This window comes from Callospermophilus lateralis, unplaced genomic scaffold (assembly GCF_048772815.1).
Source record: "Callospermophilus lateralis isolate mCalLat2 unplaced genomic scaffold, mCalLat2.hap1 Scaffold_63, whole genome shotgun sequence".
Classification (NCBI taxonomy): domain Eukaryota; kingdom Metazoa; phylum Chordata; class Mammalia; order Rodentia; family Sciuridae; genus Callospermophilus; species Callospermophilus lateralis.
In genome coordinates this window covers 14,468,111-14,486,630 of record NW_027514713.1, presented here as the reverse complement: position 1 = coordinate 14,486,630, position 18,520 = coordinate 14,468,111, and the positions used below count along the sequence as shown (strand labels likewise).

Here is an 18,520-nt window from a genome sequence, read left to right as displayed (position 1 = left end):
AGGGAGAAGCATCAGGCTTCTTACCTCCTCTGAGCTTCAGTGTTCTTACCTGCACAATGGCATGGTAATGTCCCCCTGGTACCTGATATTCATGTAGTCAAGCATATTGGTATCTAAAGCACTTAACACAATGCTTGGTACCTGGAAAACACTTAATAAATGTTTTTTTGTTGTTTCCTTGGTCCAGACCTGCTAGGAATGCAGAAAGATTAAATAAGACGTAACCTTGTCTCTAAGAACTCAAGGTCAAATGAAAACCACAATGAACCATCTAGTATATGGGGGGTGGGTAGAGAAGAACACAGAGTGGACACTTAAACCTGATGAGGGTATCAGGGGAGTACTCTCTCAGAAGGTGATATTCAAACTAAGTCTAAAAAATGACTGCCTTTTCTACATAGGCAATCCCACCAAAAGCCTTTCTTGACATCAGAGCCTTTCTTGACATCATTGATGTTTATGACTCTCATGGTCCCTGAGTTAAACATTCATTCATTCATTCAATAAATCAACTAAGTATCCATAAAAACTTTCTGGTGACATGACACAACTTGAGCCTTAAAATGACACTTGTCAATCTCTTTCTAGTCACTGAATCCCCACCCTGGTCCCAGCTGGCTACTGGCATGACTGTGACAGTGTCCATGGGAAGCCAGCAGGATGGAAGGGAAGATGATCATGGAGGGTACCTGTCTAGCATGTGACCTTTGCAAATCTACTTCATGGCTCTGCTCCTCATCCATCCTGTTAACACTGGGAGGTGACCATTGTTCCCATTGGAAAAGTGAAGAGGCTGAAGCCCAGAGACCTGGGAGACCTGGAGGAAGGCAGTATCTTGGGGATAGGATCATCCTGCCCTCTGAAGTCTTTAGCTACTACTGACTTGAAACTTTACTCCCACCAGCATTCCAATTTCCTGGGAAAATTCCAATGCCAGTGCAAAGATGGCATCATCAAATTTCTAGGATCTTACATTCTTATGACACCTAGGGCTCAATTTGGTCCTGTCTTGTCTGATATCTTGTTGGTCCTTTGAGTCCTGTGTCTTTTTATATTAATTCAGTGTCACAAGAAATCAGTCCTTTGCTGGAATTTCCAACACACACACACACACACACACACACACACACACACACACACAGAAGACATACAGGCTCAGACAAATATATACACACACAGATACACTCTTATGGATGGACCCAAACAGATATAAATAAAGACACACAAATGCACACACACAGACTGGGACTGCCTCACAGACACACAGACACATAGAAATATAGACATACATACTTATAGACTCTTACATACTTATACATAAACACACACATAAAAATTGATAGATACTCAGAGATCCATGGACACACACACCAGACTTGTATGTGCAGCAGAATTTACAAGGGTCTGGGGATATGAAAGGAGATTTTAATGCAAACAACTCATACATGAATGTTAGGAATCTTCTTTCAATTCTCCCTGAACATCTTGTCCCTTTTCACCTTTTATATTCCCTGCCCCTCATCAATATTCTCCTCCACCTTTTTCCTTATCAGAACAATTTATATCTTTTCAACTCCCTAATTTCAAAGTCTGCTCTGGACTTCTCTTTGCACTTCTCTCTTCTAATGATCTAGTTCTGTTGAGAAACACACTATAATTTGGTCTCCTGCACTCACATCAGGTTTTGCAAGGGAAAAAGAGCAGCAGAGATTTATTTGCCCACTGATGTGAAGTATGTCACATGCCCTCACACAAACCTAACCTAAAATGCTGGCATGGAGCTCACCACTTGGTCACTATCATTATTAATCAAGGGTTTTGTCTTGGTGCTGTTGGAAGTTTCCTTCTCCCCTCTACAAATCCACAGAATTTTCCCACAGTCCCTTCACCCAGTTTCCTCTAATATTGACTCTTAAAAAGATTAAATAGGCTGGGCACAATGGTTCATATCTGTAATCCCAGCAACTCAGGAAGCCGAGGCAGGAGAATTGAAAGCTTGAGGCCAGCCTCAGCAAGTAAGCAAGGCCCTAAGCAACTTAGCAAGATCTTGTCTCAAAATAAAAAAATAATAACTAAAAAAGGCTTGGGATGTCTCTCAGTGTCCAAGCACCCCTGGTTTCTATCCCCGATACAAATACATAATTAAAGAACTATAGTATAATGATCAAAACAAAGACATCAAACTGGGTACAAAACTATCAACTAACCTATAGACTTTATTTGAATTTCACCAATTTTCCTTTAAGATCCTGTTTCTGTCTGGGATCTTGTGTTGCACTTAGTCATAATGACTCCTTACTCTCTTCAAATTTGTGGCAATGCCTCGGTCTCTCCTAGTCTTTTATGACTGTGACCCTTTAGAAAGATGCTGGTAATATGTTTTGTACAGGGTCTCTCCTCTTGGGTTTGGTGTTTACTTATGACTGGGCAGAGTTATGGGTTTTATAGTGAAATGTCATAGAGGTGAAAGGTCCTTATGGAATTATTTGGTGGGAAGGGGGACACATCAGCATGACTGGTTAGGACTGATATTAATTTCAATTATTTAATTAATGTTATGCTTTTTGGATTTCTTACTATGAACTTACTATTTCTCTCTTTGTCATTAATAAATATATTTTGGGAGATACCTTGAGAATATCTTATTTTTCTGTCAATTTTCACTCACTTAGGGGATGTGGCTCAGTGGTAGAAAACTGGCCTGTCATGGGTGACGCCCTGGGTTAAATTCCCAGTAGTAGAGGAAAAAAAAAAAACAACTTTGCTTTTGCTCACTTAAATTTTGGCATCCATTCACAGATCTTACCCATAACAATTATTATTATGGTCTCCTAAATGTTATTTTGTTTTTATTTCCCTCATTCTTTTTTATTTATGAACTGTAATTCTCTTTAAGGAAACAACTTGCTCTTTCTCTATTCTTTTATTTCCTATTTTTCTATTCATATAGGCTATGGTTATATATTTAATTCTATGATTTATAATCAAATATTATCATTATTTATTTGCCCAAACTCTTCTAACTTGGCTGTTGGGAACTCTTTCAGATTGTTTCCTGTATCCTTTCAATAAGTCCCTATCATATTGACCAAGTTATGCTGCATGCATTACAAATATGTCACAATAAATCCTCCTGATAAATGTAATTGCAATGTACCAATTTTAAAAAAAAATCAATCCCCTATTCCTTATTGAGCATGTCTATTTTCTGCCACCACAAGGAGTTCCAGGATTATTTTATATTTTCCCTGCTCCAGTTCTGGGATCAACCATTTCATAAAGAGACCTGGTCTCTATTATTGGAGAATGGTATTTAGAAGCCAGATCTGGGTGGAGATCTGTCCTGCTCATTGCTATGAAAAAAAGTTTTAAGTTCTCTTAGTGTTCAGAATTTGGAACTATGTCAAATCCATAAATGCATGCATACACATACATCTCTTTTTCTTTGTTTTCTTTTTCCTTTCTTCAAAAATCTTTAGTTCATGTTTTTACTACTAATTTCAATTCAACACCACAGTGTTCATCCTAACACCATCTTTTTTCTTTTCCTTTTTATTTTTTTGTACTGGGGATTGAACTCAGGGGTACTCTACCACTGGGCTACAACCCCAACCCTTTTTATTTTATTTTGCATCAGAGTCTAAGTAAGTTGCTGAAACTGGCCTCAGACTTTCCATCCTGCTGCCTCAGCTTCCTGAGTAGTTGGAATCACAGGTCTGTACTACTGCACCCACCAAATGTCCTCTTTCCTTACTTGTGACTGTGGAATTCATTTTTCCTTTTCTTTTTTTAAATTAAAAGGCTGTTGCTTACATATTGCTAAATTGAGAAAAATGTTCCTCGAGTGTGCCTGACACAAGAACACAAGATTGGTTGCTAGATAATGTTGTAAGAAGCTACATAAAATAGAAGCCAACTGATTTAATGGTCCTTCTTCATGCAAAAAGAACTAATCACACTTTTTATGCTTTATTGGCAGTGAGGTGCAGAAGGGTCAGCCCAGGCTGTGGAATGTAAGCTTATTGTTCCAGCTAAATGAGACAGATGATATGGGATTGAAATTTTATTTAAGCAGTTGTTTGTCAACATGGTTCTGAAAAAAAAAGTTATTTCTTGCTCCAGTCCTCTGGGGAAAATTTCCACTCTGAGGTCCTCTCACTTTGGCCACTGCCCTCCCTGGAGGCAACCTGCCTCTTGGGATACTCTTTATCTCTTCATTGATTTCTGGTCTCTTCTCATTCCAACAATCCCAACATAAGTGCTGCTTCCTTTTCTTCCTACAAATTTTGCCTACTGTGCTTCAGCTATGTGAAAAATGATGAAGGAAGGGAAACAAGATTAGATCACTCTGAGGGCCTATGGAGTATTATTATTCCCAACTGAAATCCCCATTCTTTGAGTTCCTTCTAGTACAAAAGAAAATAAGCTTGGTGCAGGTATTATTCCTTTTAGAGTTATCAGTGATTCCAGAAGTCCACATAACTGTTTGACTGCCACCCTGACCCTCTTGCAGAGAGAGGTGGGGGGTCATCTACACAGTGGCCTGGGCTGACCATAAATGAATTGGAAACACCCATAGTGGGGAGAATGTCAGTGAAAGTGGGAGCCTAAGGAGAACCTATGTTTTCTTAGCCATATTCAAAAAGCCTGAATGAAACTGTTTAGCAGTCACAGACTTCCTGAGAATGCACTGGGCAGCTTCCTGGAGGTAACAGGGAGATAATTCATGATTGGGACACTGAACCATCACAAGAATGTGAAGAACTCATTTTGAGGATTCTGAGAATACTATACATTCTAGGAAGGAATGTTTAGCACAGTCACTTAGACTTGGTGGGATGTATGAGTGATAATATTAATGATGATGTCTTTGGGGGCATGCTGAGTAGGGATAATAGCAGTGGTTTAATAAGAAGATACTCATAACAACCAAGGTGGTTGAGGTTTAGTTCATGTCTTCCTTATGAACAGGCAAGGCACTTAAGTTTTCATCTTAATAAATTCTCACAACTGTGAGGCAGGTACTCCCATTAGTCCATTTTACATCTGACAACTGAGATTCACAAAGGTGGAGTATTGTACAGTGATCACAAAACTACAAGAAAACAAAGGCCTTTCATAAATATTTTACTGTGTGGTCTTGTTGGAAGGATCTGTCTTGTGGGTTGCAGGGATTTGATTTAGCCGAGGTAATAAGCATGCATGGGGCTATGGATGGTGCTTTAGCACAGTGTACCCAGTGCTAGTTACATGACTCAGAGAAAAGAAACTGAGACCCGACTGCAATCTAATGATAGAGGTGCTCAGTGAGCCAGTAAAGGAATGTGCTGATGGGGGCAGTCATAGCACCAAGGATTAGGTCACCCAATCACGTATTCAATGACCTGGCTGGGGTTCAGAAACAAGGTGATGAGAATTGAAGTAAGGCATGCCAGACAGACACAACAGCAGGAGCCAAAGCTCTGTAGTGTGCAGTAAGTAGCATGGCGTGGGCCTGCAGTGACAGGCAGTTTAATGCAGCCAGAATACATGGTTCAAGATAAAGGGAGAAAAGAGAGAAAACTGGAAGAGAAGCAGGGGCCTTAATTGAATCAGTCAAGGCCTTGGGACCTAGATAGATAAAAGCCTGGATCTGGAGTCCAATTCAGCCATGTACGAACTATTTTGACCCTGGGCCACATCTTTAGAAGTTTTTTAAGCTTTGTTTTACATAACTGGAAGCATAGTGACAGATAATAGTCTACATGTTAAACTGACAGCTTGGGTACCTGGTCTGGAGTCACAGAGTTGATGAATGGATTTGTCAAGAAGCATTTCTACTTTCTACTACATGTGATTAATGGATTTGTCATGAAGCATTTCTACTTTCTACTACATGGGATGAATGGATTTTCCAAGAAGCATATCTACTTTCTATTACATGTAAAGCTTTATTGTTCATCAATTGCTTATATATTCTTACTTACTTTTGAATGTTTCAGGTCATTTACCCTGTTAGTAGTGTGATTTTTCTGGCTCTGGGCTTGTCCTCTCAGTTTAGGTAGCCCTCAAGTGTAGACACCATATTTTAATCTATCATCACAAGATGTAGCCATGCAGGAATCTCAGCCTTACTAGACCATTAGAATCACTTGGGTGTACCAGAAAGCTGCACAGGTCTGTTCCACATCCCAGATGTATTAAACTAGGACCTTCAGGACTTTGGCTTGAGCTTTCACTCTTGGGCAGAAAAATGTTTGAATCAATGAGTAAACAATCATACTGTATGTACAGTTGTCCCTCAGTATTTTTGAGAGTCTGGTTTCAGAACTTCTCCTTGACTCCAAAATCCATGAATGTTCAACAATTTATACAAAGTGGCATAATATTTGTATAACCTATACTTATTTTTGGTACATTTTGAATTACCTCTAAATTACTTATAAAAATAGTACAATGTAAATTCTATGAAAATACTCATTATAATGTATTGTTTAGGAAATAATGACAAGAAGAAATGTCTATACATGTCCAGTAAAAATGCAATTTTTAAAATATTTTTAGTTGCATATGGACACAATACCTTTATTTTATTTGTTTTATCTATTTTTTTAAATGTGAGACTGAGGATCAAACCCAATGCCTCACATATGCTAGGCAAGTGCTCTACCACTGAGCCACACCCTACCCCATAAATGCAGTTTTTTTAAAAAAATATTTTTACTTTTATTTTTGTAGTTGTCAATAAACAGCATGCCTTTATTTTTTTTTTATTTTTATGCAGTGTAAGGATCAAACCCTGTGCCTCACACATGCTAGGCAAGCACTCTGCCACTGAGCTATAGCCCCAGCCCTCAAAGCAATTTTTTAAAGAAAGTTTTTGATCCTCAACTGGCTGAACTATGGATATAGGTGGCTAGCTAAATCAGTCAGGATAGACTACAGCAGGGTATGATAGATATTAACCCCCAAATTTCAATGGCTTAAAATCAAAAAGATCTGTGTTTTGCTCACATTATGCAACCATGATAGTTTGATTGAGGGCTCTGCTCAATGGAGAAAACATCTTAACGGGCATTATTGTTTGTCCTATCAGAGAGACATATCTCAGGCTCATCTCTCACTAGCATTAAATGCTCCATCCAGGAATGGCACAAACTCCTTCCATGCACACTCTTTGGTCAGGACTAGTCACGTGACCTGGAAGTGCAATACTGGAGGTTCCCAGAAGGTGAAGAGCCAGAAGTCATTGGTGAGCAGTGCAAATGACTACCAGACTCTACAAAATTGGCACCATCAACTTTATTTCTCAGCAATACTTACAAGGTGTGTTCAAGGCCAAGTATAAAATATGGAGTGGGATTTCAATTTTTTTGGTTTGGCACAGGGCCCTAATTTTTTGTTTTGCTTTTTTTTTTAGTTTAATGAGGCTAGATGGTATATGGCATTAAACTTGGTGGTTAAAAGCCTGAATGTCCAAACCTTCATCTCTGCCACTTACCAGATGTGTGAGCTGGACAAGTTAAAGACCATTTATACCCATCAAAGAGATAATCAAAGGATGTGAGAGGCTAATGAAGGAGGTTCTTTCTCAAATCCAGTGCTTAGAACCAGACAGCACTTACCTGAGTAGGACTGATGGGGAGAGGGCTACTTTAGGAGGTTTCACAGGAATTGGGGTGGCTCCAGATGGCAGGGAGGATGCATGTTTATCCCCCATAAATTGCTGCCTCCCTGCTTGACCCAGTGTGAATGTTTGGGCTGAAGAATCAGAGAAGCCAACTGGAGTTGTTTTAACCACATGAATTAGCTAAGGAAAGGGGATGTACAGGCTTCCTACAGATTCTCTCTCTCTCTCTCTCTCTCTCTCTCTATATATATATATATATATATATATATATATATATATATATGCAGTATGGGGATTGAACAAGGATCTTGCATGTGCAATCTACCACTAAGCTACATCTCCAGCCCTTTTGAAAAGGATTCATATTGAGATATGGTCTCACTAAGTTGTATAGGCTAACTTTAAACTTACCATCCTCCTAGCCTTGCCTTCCAAGTAGCTGGGAATACAGGCATGTGCCACCTCATCTGCCCAGGGCTCTCTCTTAAAGCAGATAAATTTCTTGTACCACTGTCTCTAGCAAGTTTCCCCAAAATATCCTGGGCTCTAATGGGCTTTGGCTTATGAGAGGCCAGTGTTTTGGGGTAGAAATACTAACTGCTTTAAGTAGAAAGGGTATTTCATGAGAGGATGTCAGGCACCCCATAGAATCATTGTTAGGGCTGGAGAAATCATTGACCAAAAAAACTGTTTTAGATATGACAGTTTGGATTATAGGCCTGTGTAATTGCACCTGGCAACAGTTGTACTTTAAATTGCAGTATTATTATGAAACTTTATATATACTTGATCTGCATCCACCTTTCTTAAGAGACACCTCATTGAAAGGGAGAAACTTTGTGGTGTATCTTTATGATCATTTTTTATGAGCTTTACCAGAGTGTTTAACATAGATAAGGTTCCTAGAGGATAAATTGTCAAGACTAAATTATATGATACTTAGACTTTTCTGACCCATAGTAGGTTGGGGTTTTCAAAGATTAAAATGCTTTTTACAGAACAAAATTATGTCTATGAACTTGCTACTCAGAGTGTATTTTACAATTTTTCCCCAAGGTCTTTATCAGTACCATATTCTTATCAGTGCTGTGCATTTTGGGGCTGTGACTCTTATGCAAATTTAAATATAGAAGATAACAGCCTTCAAGATACCATAGTGTGACAAAGGAGAAAGGCAAGTACAAGAACCTTTAGAAACAGAACACTCCCTAAGGCATTAATCAAAATGTATGTGTTGTAATCAGTTTGGGAAGGATCAATATGAAATCTGTGAGAAAAATGGCCTTTCCTGTGTTACTGGCATATTTAATGTGTTATCAAGCCACATTTGTATACACTGAACTTTAAAATCATGCAGGGGAGAGAAAATTGCGGGAACATTGGTTCTTTTGAACTGCCCACTTTTAATTCAACATACTTTGTTGTATATTCATGTACCACTGATGCAGCAAATGTCACCAGCACTGCTAAAAATGAAGAGCATAGTCAAATAATTATCCATTGTACACCCCCAACAAGTAATGATCAACCCATTTGGCTGTAATATTTTACTTTAAGTAAACATTGGGCAAATATATTTAATCTTCCTGGAGATGGATGTTATTTCTATTTTATAAAGGTGGGACTAGATGATCCTGTAAGGCCTTCTGATTCATAGTGTGGCCAGTGTACCAGCATCTCTTGCAGAATCTCAGGCTCATACCACTGAATAAGAATCTGCATATTAACAAGCTCTTGCAGGGGAGGGTCATGTACATCAAGTTGGAGAGAAAATTTCTTGATGGTCCTTTAGGTCTAGAACTAGTTCTGATGTAAGTCACTGGTCCATAATTTTTTTTTGTTTTTATATTAGTCTTTATTTATTGTAGTGCCAGGGATTGAACCCAGGGCCTCCAAAATGCAAAGCTTGTGCTTTATTACTGAGCTTTGTCCCCAGTCTTCTTCTTCTTCTTCTTCTTCTTCTTCTTCTTCTTATTATTATTATTATTATTATTATTATTATTATTATTTTATTTCATTTTATTTTTGGGTATTGATTGAATCCAGGGTTGCTTAACCACTGAGCCACATCACCAACCTGTTTTACTTTTTCATTTTAAGGCAGGGTCTCATTAAGTTGCTTTGGGGCTCACTAAGTTGCTGAAGCTAGTTTTGAACTTGTGATCCTCCTGCCTTAGCATCCTGTGCCACTGGGATGATAAGCATACACCTATAATTTTTTAAAATGCAATCTTGTCTATTCTTTTTTATTTAATTCATTGAAGTTGTAGTTTTAGGAAAGTTATTAAATGATGCCAATATTTACTTGATTGTAATGTCATATTCTGCCTTGCGTACCAGAGAACTTGGATTTATACTTTTACTATAAAGACAAGGTTTTAAAAATTTTTTGTTAAATCAGGTGCTACCAAATAGATTCCTATTAGTATGATGTCACAGGATGAACTGGCCATTAATTTTGGGGGTAGGGAGGGTGACGGGGTAACAGGGATTCAACTCAGGGGCACTCAGCCACTGAGCCACATCCCTAGCCCTATTTAATATTTTATTTAGAGACAGGGTCTCACTGAGTTGCTTAGCAACTCAGTGTTGCTGAGGCTGGCTTTGAACTCACAATCCTCTGGTGTCAGCTTCCTGAGCCACTCGGATTACAGGTGTGTGACACCATGCCTGGGTTGGCCATTAATTTTATAACTTAGAATCATCAGTGCTGTGAATTCACTAATAACTGATGCTGAATTGTGAGCTTCTTAAGGGTCTATGTATGTATGCTTTGAATATTTAACCCATTTCCTTGTGTGGAGAAGGAGAACAAACTTAATTTTAACAGATGAGTAAGTGCAACTAGCATGAATCATTTATGTAATTTATTTTATTGTGCAGATATTAATTTTTGATAGTTAGGAGTGCAGTTTACTCTTTTGCCCATGAATGATTCAAGTGTTGGAGATTGTACACAGAACTGATGATCAGTGAGAAGGAAACAACATACATTTTGAAGGGGATGGTGGTACTGGGGATTGAATCCAGGGGTGCTTAACCATTGAGCCACAGTCTCAGCCCTTTTTTATATATTATTTATAGAGGCAGGGTCCCACTGAGTTGCTTAAGGCCTTGCTAAGTTGCTGAGGCTGGCTTTAAATCCATGATCCTCCTGCCTCAGCCTCCAGAGCCTCTGGGATTATAAGTGTGTGCCATTTCGCCTGGCAGGAAACAGCATTCTTTGTAGTACTGGACACACCTATAATTGGGTTCATTCTGGAGGCTGAGGCAGGAGGACTGCAAGTGCAGGGCCAGTGTCAACAACTTAATGAGACCCTCGCCAATTTAGAGAGATCCTGTCTCCAAATAAAAAGTGAAAAAGGCTGGGTATATACTTTAGTGGTAGAACACCCCTGGGTTGAGTCCCTATACTACCCTCCCCACAAATAAAATGTGGGAAAGAACTTCCATTCTAGCACTTCCTGATGGTTCAGAGTGAAAAGAAATTTGACTAAAAATTTTGTGTTCATTGAAAATCAGATAAATGATGCAGAACTGTAGTTCTATTGTATATGTCAAATTTCATGACAATTCAGAAAGTTAAAACATCTTTTAGGCAATCATAATACATAGTTTTCTTGTTCTTTATAGTCAAACATTTTCACTCCTTAATTATAAATGAATTATTTTTCATTTGTGACATTACTAGCATGTCAAAATCAGTTATTAGAACCAGCAATTCAGCTACTAAGTGCATTCTTGCGAGATATATATATATATATATATATATATATATATATATATATATATATATATATATATATATGTTTTACTATTATATAGGGGTTTTGTTTTGTGCCAAGCTTTGTATAAATATTTAACATTGATTATCTACCATAACCAACTTCAGCAGGTTGCTGTTAAATGCCATAAGAAACTGGGTTTAAAATGTTACAAATCTGTGTATATACCTACACATACAGTTATAAAATATATAGAGAGCTGGGGTTATGGCTCAGTGGTAAATGGTAAAGCTTTTGAAATGTTGGAGGCACTGGGTTTGATTCTCAGCACCACATAAAAACAAACAAACAAACAAACAAATGTTCATCAACAACTAATACGAATATTTTTTAAAAAATAAAATACATAGGGATAAGGAAGGAAAAAAAAAGCTAATATTTACTAAAGTTCTATTATGTGCCCAGCAGCCTGCTTAAGTATTTATGTATGCAAATTTACTTAAGCAGTCAACTGTATTAAGAGGCATTATTATCCACATATCAGAAAATGCAACTTATTAGGCTTAAGTGGCTTTTTTAAGGTAAGAGCAGCAAGTTATGAACCATCTGATTCCAGACCCTCAATATTTTAAGTACCTTTATTTGCTAGATACTGTGCTTTGTATATTTAGTATAAGAAAAAGTAGAGGGCTGCGGTTATAGCTCAGTGGCGGAGTGCTTGCCTGGCATGTGTGAGGCACTGGGTTCAATCCTCAGCACCACATAAAAAATAAAGATATTGTGCCCATCTACAACTAAAAAAAAATATTTAAAAAAATAATAAAGAAAAAGAAAAAGTAGAAAATTTCTTGGAAATATCTCTATATGGCCTTACCAAATAATAAAAGAAACTAATCCTGGTTATGTTTTGTTTCAGTACTAGTGATTGAACCCTGGGGAGCTTTACTACTATGTACCCTCCCTGGAGCCCTTTTTATGTTTTTAGTTTGAGACAGGATCTTGCTTATTTGATGAGGCTGGCCTTGAACTTGCCATCCCCTACTGCTTAAACCTCTTCAGTCCCTGGGATTATAGGTGTGTGCCAGCTACCCCAAGATATTAAGCTGCTTAATTTTTAAAATAGCCTAGTCTGTGACTGAAATATCTTAAAAGCAATATTTTTTTTTTCCAGTTTGGTTCAATTCAATTAGGTAGCTGATTTATTCTAGATTCAAACATCATTAGTCATTCTATCAAGAATATTAAATGAAATATGGTATTTTCTAAATTGTCTTTCATGTTTCTGTTTCTTTTTCATGTTAGGTGCTTTTAAGCCCTGTGAATATTTACTGGGAGGCTGGATGATACATCCCACCATGTGGTTCATTTTTTTAGTTGCATTGTTTTTCAACCTGCTAGTCTTTTTAACAACCTTCACATCTTGTACATCACTGCCTTCCTCCAAGTTGTTCATAGACTTGATTTCTGTGTCTAACTTATTCATGGGAATCTATTCTGGCATGTTAACTTTTCTTGATGCCGTATCCTGGGGCAGATTTGCTGAATTTGGCATTTGGTGGGAGACTGGCAGTGGCTGCAAAGCAGCTGGGTTCCTTACAGTTTTTTCTTCAGAAAGTGCCGTATTTTTATTAATGTTAGCAGCTGTTAAAAGAAGCTTATCTGCAAAAAATATCATGAAAAATGGGAAAAGCAATCATCTCAAGCAGTTCCCGATTGTGGCCCTTTTTGCTTTTCTGGGTGCTGCAGTATCAGGCTGTTTCCCCCTTTTCCATAGAGGGGAATATTCTGCATCACCCTTGTGCTTGCCATTTCCCACAGGAGAGACGCCATCATTAGGATTTACTGTGACTTTAGTGCTGTTAAACTCACTAGCATTTTTATTAATGGCCGTCATCTACACTAAACTTTACTGCAACTTGGAAAAAGAAGACCTCTCAGAAAACTCACGATCTAGCATGATTAAGCATGTTGCTTGGCTAATTTTCACCAACTGCATCTTTTTTTGCCCTGTTGCATTTTTCTCATTTGCACCATTGACCACTGCAATCTCTATCAGTCCTGAAATAATGAAGTCTGTTACTCTGATATTTTTACCATTGCCTGCTTGCCTAAATCTGGTCCTGTATGTTTTCTTCAATCCAAAATTTAAAGAAGACTGGAAGTTACTGAAGTGATGCGTTACCAAGAAAAGTGGATCAGTTTCAGTTTCCATCAGTAGCCAAGGTGGTTGTGTGGAATAGGATTTCTACTATGACTGTGGCATGTACTCACACTTGCAGGGTAACCTGACTGTATGTGACTGCTGTGAATCTTTTCTTTTGACAAAGCCAGTATCATGCAAACACTTAATAAAATCACACAGCTGTCCTGCATTGGCAGTGACTTCTTGCCAAAGACCAGAGGGATATTGGTCTGATTGTGGCACACAGTCAGCCCACTCTGACTATGCAGATGAAGAAGACTCCTTTGTCTCAGACAGTTCTGACCAAGTGCAGGTGTGTGGACAAGCCTGCTTCTATCAGAGACGAGGATTCCCTTTGGTGTGCTATGCTTACAATCTACCAAGAGGCATAATCCACTTGAATCTAATGTATGAAATATGATATGTCAAGAGCTTTGTAATGTTTTGAACAACTAATAAAAAATAAAAATAAAGAAAATACCAATCAAAAAAAACTTATATAAGTGAACTTAATAAAATCTTGGTGAAATGGCAAAAAAAAAAAATTTAAAAAATGAAACTAAAAAAAAACGAATCTACCAAGAGGTAAAGACTGAACTACTGTGTTCGTAACTGTTTCTCCCATCAACCAAATTCACAGTATTTATAGAGTGAACCCTATTCTGTTCTTTCATCTGGGAAGCACTCCTGTAATCACTGCCTGGTGTCACATAGAAGAGAAGGTGGCAGTTTATTTCTCAAATCTGATATTTTTCAAAGAACAGGTACCTAAATTATTAATTGGTGAAAAATGCAATGTCCAACGAATGGTGGTCTATTTAAAACAGAATTTGAAAAGAATTTTGGGTGTGGTATAGTAATATAACTTGTAGGTTTTTCAGATCCATAAGGAGCAAATTTATACCTATTTCTGAATTAAGCACAAGATAAAGGACAGCTGTTAATATTTTTAAAAAAGGTAGTTCAAAATGTGACTTTATATAACTGACAGAAAAGTCTTGCTAATTTTACCTAATATGTGATCATTAATCTCAGGACAAGTTACTACAGGGCCAAAAAAGGAATTGTTTCCCAAATAGAACTGTGAGAGTACGCATAGGTATCATTGTTTTCTATTTCCACTTTTACAGGAGAATCACAAATTTTGTTCAATTGCTTTATAAGTCTATATAAACCTGAAGATGTTTTAAAAACCATATTAACAGCTGTTAGAATAAAAAAATCAGTACATTTGTTTGGGTTCATTTTATATTGCTTTGTTATGCTCACCATGATTTTCAGTGTTTTGCAATTATATTACTAGTACAAAATAAATGGCTAATTGATGTGTGAGTTTAAGTAGTTTTGGCTACACTACTTACTAATGAGATTTTAATAGTACCTAAGGGATTCGATGGCTCCATGTAATGTTCCCATTAATGAATGCTTCTTAATATCATCGGTTCTACTGATATTTTCCAGTTTTGTTCTTATGTCATCTATTTAAAGTATGGATTATACAGAAAGTAAACTGGGGTCATTTTTTTAATTGGAGGAAGCTGAAAATAAATATGACACAAAGCACTTAAATTTATTTCTTAGTGAACTGGATTCTTCTAAACTTATGTTATTACTTGGAAGCTTCTATAAAATTTTCCCATACCATGACTTACAAAAAAACCTATTCAATAGTTTATATGCTGAGTTCTTGTTAGACTAGACAGACATATCATTAAGAGGTGGGGGAGAAAGGATAAGGTTTAGTCCTATGTTTTGAAAATTAAAAATTTTACCTGATTCTCATCTAGGGTCTTCTGCCATGTTTTTTTTTTTTTTTTTTTTGGAGTCTTAAAGTTATATTTGCTCAATATGTTTTTTGAACAATGTACTAAATAGCAAACCTACTACCATATTATTTTCCTGGATATACTAAAAAATTAAGCTAGATTACAGTTTAATAATTAAACTGTGCATACTGTGCATATAAAGAATTTTTATCTTATGTAAATTATTTTTACAACACAAGTTGGGAAACATGGCTTCTGTTCAGTTCATTTAATTAAAGCTACCTCCTATAGTGGCTGCCAGTAGCAGAATGTTAAATTGTGGTTTATATACTTTTTTTCATTGTGAATAATCTTGGTTGTACATTGTCAGTGTAAAAACAGAATCTTTGTATATCAAAATCATGTAGTTTGTATAAAATGTGGAAGGGATTTATTTACAGAGTGTTGTAATTTTGTAAGGCCACCTATTTACAAGTTTTAAAATTTGCTATCACGGTTTATATATTTAAACATCTGATAAATATTAAATCATAACTTGGTAGTAATCTTAATTAAACTTGTTTTCTCAAAATTCAAGTTATTGAAAACTTTTCTTTCATTTAAAAAATAGAAAGCAAATATATAAAATCTGTGGTAAACTGTGCTATATATTGTATGAAATATAATACTGTACTCTATGTTTTGAATTATTAAAGTTTCTAGAAAGCAATATATTTTGCCTTAATTTGTAACTAAGTATGCTAATGCATTTACTAACTATTATAGAGACAAATTTAAAAAGTTTTAAATAGAAAAGACAGTATTAGAAAAAATGTTGGAAATAAACATTAGAAAATATTGTTTGATAGTTATCTGTCAATATTTAAGAACACTTAAACTTAAAACTTTTATCCTGTCTTAAGTCTGAACTGTATTGTGGAAAACATATTTTGAAATATAAGTGAATACCACCAATTTAATCTTTATTTAAAAGCAAATGATTAAAAATATCTACATGATATTAATTGTAGTCAGTTGCCTAGAAATGTAGTATTACAATCTCCAAGCTCTCTTTGGACAAATGAGAAAACAAAGGGTTTAATGAAATTTAGGTGAATCCCTGAACCACAGCAAATTAGATCCCAATCAAAACTTAGTTCCTCTTAATTTTGGACACATTTTCTAGGTGTCAGTAAATGTGTATGCCTCTTCCTGTTTTAAAATTCATATGTGTTTGAAATTTTCACAATAAAAGGAATGGTTTAGGTACCCCTCTCCCTCTCCCCTTACCATACCCACCACCAAAACCACAACACACAATAAACCCTGTTTCATCTTCACCTTATTCACTAGCCCCTCAATCCTTCTGCCTCTTAGACTATTTGAAGCAATCCAAGACATATTGTTTCATCTGTAAATGTCTAGGAATAATTATTTTTAAAACTAACTGAAAATGGCATGATTTTTGAAACAATGTCATACAGGAATTTGTAAGGAAAAGTCATTCTTCACTTACAGGTTACAGAACCAGTAAAACAAAATCTCAAATATATCATGAAAGTGAAAATAAATGAGTAGTAAGAAAAGACATTAGTAAGTAAAACTTATGGGAAAAATCTTTTAATGCTTTTTATACCCTTCTTTATGACTTCTTGGCCCCAATAATGTAAAGGCAGTATAAGAGACCACAAGACTTGACTACATTCAAGTATGTGTACCCACAGCATGGAATTGCCCCTAGTCTTTGGGTCTCCAGTATTGTTAACATATAATGTAATTGTCATAATGATGACCCTGAAGTATGAAGGAAAGTACTTTTTTTTATAAAGCATTTTTTTTAAAAAATAAAACATCTAAAGGAGGAAGGGAAGTATATGACATCTTAGATTCCCATACCGAAAAGTTATAGTGCAAAAGCTTTGGCATTCAAGTGATACAATTTACTCTTAAATCTGTCAGATCCTGAACTAAAAATTTTGAGGATTAATTAGATAATATGACTGTGATGTAGATTATTTCCTTAATATTATAGAGAAGTAAATTAGGATCAGAAAGTTCAACAGCTGATTTATGGAAATTTATTAAGAGAAAAACCATTGATTAAAATTCTTTTTCTTTCATAGATAAAACCTGTGAGTTTTCCACTATGCTTGCATTAGGTTATGTTTGTTGGGAAATTTCTCCTAAAGCTTTCTTCCTTGTGAAGTTCTAAAACAGTTTAGGGTCTTTTGATATTACTGATTCTCAAAATATTCTAATGAAAGGTTTTAGCCAGACATGCCAATATTGAATTATTAGGGTAGAGAATGAAAAAACTCTACTAAATAAGTTTTGTTCTTTGATCAATTTATTACTCATTTGGTTTGCTCTGATTTTCTTCATTTCACTGTTGTTACTAAAATTTAAAAATATTCCATTTAAGAAGTTTTAAGCATGCATATTTATTTTTTTTTGTGGTAGGGGAATCAAACTCAGGGTCTCCCATGCTCTATGCCTCTAGCTGGCATATCATATTTTATTATAGCTTCTGCTTCCAGAATTGTCTTTGATTGTTAATATTTTTATCATATTTCATTGTCCTGTGTCAAATTTTGTAGATCTAAACTTCATCAAGGATGGTGTATTACTCTTTGATCAGTATCAACTTTATGTGCTATTTTTAGCCACTGTCCGTTTTCACATTATACTTCTACCAGTTATTCAAATTATGAACTAGACAGAGCTAAATTTACAACTGTATAAATAAAGCATGCAGCTTTATAATGTCTGTCATCTTTCTTTATCCCCATCTCCAATTCCTGAGTTCCCACAAAATATGCTTTCCTCATAAAATACACATCACAGCATATTTTAATTACGTTTGTCGCCACCAAAAGATAAGGAATTTAGAGTAACAGCAGCTTTTACCTCAGTGCTTAGCAAAGGTTAGAGGCTTAGCACATAATAGAGGCTTAAAAAAGTAAAAACAATTCGCAGGTGTAGACAGACTAGTTGCCTTAAGACGCCAGGCAAACAAGATGTAACAAAACACTAAAAGATTGTCCTAAACCTGCATTATTTTTTGGTAGCAGGGATGGAACCCAGGGCCCCATGCATGCTAGGCAAGCACTTTACCACTGAGCTACATCCCCAGGCCACCTAAACCTGCTTTCTTGGATACACTTGTAAAGTTAAATTACCTCACCCTCAAAAAAGCATGAACTGTTCAAGGAAATTAAGACTGGTGCATATAATCCTGATTTTATATGTGTGTTGGGGT

The 18,520-nt window shown here is 36.3% G+C and overlaps 1 pseudogene; it reads left to right on the top strand.

The window, feature by feature from the left end:
• The first annotated feature begins 8,594 nt into the window (after positions 1 to 8,594).
• LOC143389665 (leucine-rich repeat-containing G-protein coupled receptor 4-like) lies at positions 8,595 to 13,937 on the top strand (annotated as a pseudogene).
• Positions 13,938 to 18,520: the final 4,583 nt, after the last annotated feature.